Source organism: Triticum aestivum, chromosome 5B (genome assembly GCF_018294505.1).
Source record: "Triticum aestivum cultivar Chinese Spring chromosome 5B, IWGSC CS RefSeq v2.1, whole genome shotgun sequence".
Lineage (NCBI taxonomy): Eukaryota > Viridiplantae > Streptophyta > Magnoliopsida > Poales > Poaceae > Triticum > Triticum aestivum.
The window spans coordinates 480504962-480509688 of NC_057807.1; the positions used below are offsets into that span (position 1 = coordinate 480504962).

Below are 4727 nucleotides of genomic sequence, written 5' to 3' on the forward strand. Positions count from 1 at the left end.
CAGACCTTGTTATGAGCACACTATAAGTAGATCATTAGGTTACAAGCATTCAAGAGTTTAAAAATGCTAAACTTTGTGTCAAGTAAATAGACCCAAAAGACAACCAAAATGCCAAGAATTTCAGTTTATATGGTAATCACGTACTTGTGAAATACAAAAAAAAGGACATGTCCTTTGCTGAAATATTGTTCTATTTAACACGACATATCATAATCAGGATGAGATGCATTGGAATATACTCTATAAACATTGATAAATTGTAATCATCAGGACCCTTTAGTTTAATAAGTTTAGAAGCATTCAGACCTTGTTATAAGCACACTATAAGTAGATCATTAGGTTATAAGCATTCAAGAGTTTAAAAATGCTAAACTTTGTGTCAAGTAAATAGACCCAAAAGACAACCAAAATGCCAAGAATTTCACAAGTAGAGTGGTACACAATCTACAAGTCTTTATTGCTCATTGCATTACAAATGAAAGATGTCACGTGAATGTTTTTATGCTTAATAAAACTGATCGTCAAATGAAACAACATCAGTTGTGCTAAACTTATAGGATTTTTCTTCTTCAGGGCTATGAAGACAGTCATACGTTAAGACCATGCTGACATGAGTTGAAACTCATAACAACAACTGACACTGAAGCAAATCTACATGCTGTTAATATTTTCATAGGAACCGTGTAGTAGAGAATTGTTCCGAAGTCCAAAAGTTCCTGGTTCACGCAGCAGGACAAAAAACAATTATTCAGAATTCGGACTTGCTCAAAATTGAGGAACACTTTCTTTCGCCAAAAGAAAAGGGAGGAACACTACAGAATTAGTATAACTTACTACGTACTATCTAATTATAAGTGAAGTAAATCTGAATAAAAAATGAGCAAGACGTGGCAAATAGAAGTGTATGGGTAAACTTCTTGGATTTAGTTATTGATGCCCTCCAAAATTATGTATAGTAGAAGTAGAAAGGCCAAAGCGAGGCCAGAGAGCCTTAGAGTTGAAACTGCATTTCACATAGTAGAAACTGATGCTTTGAACCCTGGTTTGATTATTTATACCACCTTACGAGTAGGGAATCAAAGGGTATACTGCTTGATTAAACTGAATATGGCAGGAATGATGTTGTAAATTTCATTACCACGTGATGTCAACAGAGACAACTCCAAGTCATATGCAATAGAGACCCTAAATAACATACAACTATGCAATTTTGGCATTGGTCTACCAGAAGACAGCATGTCTTCTGTTGGTAGTTTGGCACCACCCAAACAGAACAGAATTTTGTGCAAAACAGTAGTGGCACATTGACATGATTTTTGGCTATATTTCAAAACCGACCTGCTCAGTCAGATCACCAAAATTTTGCACAACGCTTATAAACATATCGCCAGTTCTAGATCAGTCTTCACCGAAGACTGTTCCATGACAAAATTCTCTTCAAATTGACAGTTGAGAGATGTTAGTTTGAGTTCTCTGAAACAAACTATATAAGAACAGACACAGTAGCCACCTTGCTCGTCGTAACCCTGTTGCGAAGTGCCCTTCTATCCTGAAATCCTCAAGAAAAAACAAAATCAAAATCAGAGACAAGGACAAGATTATCTTCTGAAATAGGCACCTAATCGAACATTAAGCAAACTGGAAAAGGTTAAGCACACATATACCACTCATCCTCTGTGCGCAGTTTGGCATCGGCAGCGCCGGGAGCAAGTAGCTCGTCGGCAGAGCCTGATACGCCCAAGCATACTCATGGCGTCCTGCCACTAGTAGCCTCCATTGGTAGCACAGAAGAAGGGACACTTGTTGGAAGTTGACAACCAGAGCCAGTTCAAAAGTGTAGCAAACACTGCTATCGTCGCCGTCTCCGATGGCCTTTCCAGCCAGATCTAGAAGGAGAGATACCGGCAGAAGCTCGAAGTCAAATCTGCTTCATTAAGACCCTAAATACAACTACAGCTACAAAGGGGAGGGACTCTTGCCCAACTCCGGCGGTCTCCGGGGAAGAGTGGGGAGGGACCGTCCACAAGGAATCTGGGAGCGGTTCTCGAACGCCCGGTTTTGTTTGCAAGAGAAGGAGAAAGGAGAACCTCGCGTGGTGTGATGTGGAGTTCAGATGTCTGCATGGATGTCTTTGCAGAAGTACGAGTGGATCTGGGACAACCCATCTCAGCCTTACGTTCCAAATCAGACGGTGCAGATGGCATGAAGGCAGGCACACCATCATCACCAACTCACATTTTTGTAGGAGTAGAGATATGCTAGGAGAATATGCACGCTGTAGCTAAGGATGAGGGAGAAGTTAACACATAGTGAGAAAGACAAAGCTGTTAGCTGTTACACTGTTATTTTGAACTGAAAGCCAATAGCACTTTTATCCAACATCGCTTCTTTTTCTGAAAGCCAATAGCCTTTTTTTACAAATCCTGGAAAATGTAAACCTCTGTATAGTCATACTTTTTCCTGTGATCTTTTCTGCACCCTGCTTGCTAGTGTTTCCTGCCTATTATCAGTTGTTGGATTGGCCTGGGATTCAGGAATTTTGTATGAACTGATATTTGTGTCTGCAAACTCGTGAAAGCAAATGTAGTTCATGTTTATCGTACCTATAGGGGAGTGGAAACTGCATAAGAGACATTATTCTCTCTCTCTCTCTCTCTCTCTCTCTCTCTCTCTCTCTCTCTCTCTCTCTCTCTCTCTCTCTCCCTGTTAGGCGTTTCTCAGAGCTAAATAACCAATCAATGGAGCATACAAGTGTAATGTGTAGTCTATGGTTTTTTTTGTGTGTGTGTGCTTCGTTTATGTATTAAGAGGCCAATTAAACACTCTTGGCAAAGGATTGCCTACTAGGTATACTGTATGTATAGGAAGGTGGCCGCTCTCTAAGTTCTCTTGCGTATCCATGGTCTATGTTTTCTCTCTTTCAACTAGAGTTGAACAACTAATTCATGACACACAACAACATGCTTTGAATTTGTAAGATCTGTTCTAAAAATGTATTTAAAATTAAAAAATATATGCTCAAAAATAAAATAAAACCTTTTTTTTTGTGTTAGTTGGCAGATTTGTCTATTAGCAGCTGTGCAAGTGACTACACTTGCCAAGCTTTTCTCTAATTTTTCACCCCCTTTTTTTGTGAGAATCCTGACTTGTCACTTTTTGGTCGTACTTGCCCTAAAACAAACAATTGAAATTGTTCTAGATCTGATGAAACATGGACTTAATAAAAGTGTGTTTTTACTTGATCATTCATCCATGTAATTTGGGTATTTTTATTTTGTGCACAACAACCCCAAACAGCTAGCCTATATATTTGCACTGTCCTTGTTTATCTTATTGAAAATAACCCCACAGTGCTAGGTTATATATCCCTTGTTTCATCAGAATAAAAGAGTAGTAGGCGCTGAGGAGAATATAGACTCTGTAGCTAAGGAACTAACACAATTGATAGTACTCCCTCCGTCCCAAAATTCTTGTCTTAGATTTGTCCAAACACGAATGTATGAAGTCACGTTTTAGTATTAGGTACATCCGTATCTAGACAAATTTAAGACAAGAATTTTAAGACGGAGGGAGTACAATCATGTGACATAATGAGAAAGACAAAGCTGTTAGCTGTTACACTGCTACTTTGAGCTGAAAGCCGATAGCACTTTTATCCAACATCGCTTCTTTTTCTGACCAGTGTTGGCATGGTGTGGTAACATATACAAATGATGACTCTTAAGCTGTTTCTCAGTGAAACTAGAGCTATTATTTTCAGCTTTGCTATTTCCCCCCCTTTGCTCATGCAACCACTGCGCAGAGTACGAACTTGTGGTGACATGCATTCTTTGTTCAGTCTGTCACAAAGGGTGAAGCCATATATCTGCACAATTGCGTTGAAGCTTGACGGGCGGCTGGAACAACATTCAGTTGAATCTCTCCGACCGGATGAAAAGAGGAGGAGCTGCCGCCCGAGTTGAAGCTCTACCTTCCAGTTCTTCAGGTGAGTACTGCACCATGATTGCAATCTTCTGTTATGAAACATTACTGCAGTACTGCCTACTCATCCAGTCCTTCCTTCCATATGAACTTCAGATATGGTGGAGGGAGAGAGTAGACACCACTGTTCGTGGCTTCCCAGGAGGCAGGAGCCCCGGTGACATCGACGCGTATCGCTGCGACATCCATTAGCGCATAGATATGCATAAAGCATCAGAATGTTTAATTGTACGCTAGTTGTTGTCTGAATTGACCTGTGTAAAGATGTCGCTAACTGAACCCTTGTCCAGTACTGTACCTGCCGGTGCAAGTGCGTTGTTGCAAGCAAATGCCATACGGGCCACCCCGGTGCCTAGCCTTCCATTTAATCTGGAAAGAGGATTTTGTGCAACCCATTTTATTTTTATGAATTTCTCAAAAACGCGAAATCTTTTGAAGGATGTGAGCGATGGATGCTCTATTATGTGCACCTGCAAAAATTAATCCAAAATTATGCCATCTGTGTGTGACCTAGACAAAAATGACGAGATACAAGTGGGTAATGCTCGAGTTACGTAGCATGGCCATGACATAAATTTCTCATCTTTGTTCAGGCCACATGCTTTGTTGTGAATTTTTTGTGGACTTGCCGAGGAAAAGTACGCGAGCTGCCGCCACGACATGGCCGATGGGTGAGTGTGGCCACGACGGAGAAGGGGGAAGATAGGTGGGGCAAATGGGTGAGCGCCGCCGCCGAGCCAGGCCAC

General features: G+C 40.9%; 1 long non-coding RNA gene across 1 annotated transcript in view; it reads right to left on the reverse strand.

The window, feature by feature from the left end:
- LOC123116526 (uncharacterized) overlaps positions 1-2082 on the reverse strand; it is a 5906-nt gene extending 3824 nt beyond the window's left edge. The window contains exons 1-2 of the long non-coding RNA XR_006457106.1: positions 1665-2082; positions 6-1549 (exon numbers count right to left, since the gene is read on the reverse strand). This is a non-coding gene — a long non-coding RNA (uncharacterized lncRNA). The remainder of the gene's footprint in view (positions 1-5; positions 1550-1664) is intronic.
- Positions 2083-4727: the final 2645 nt, after the last annotated feature.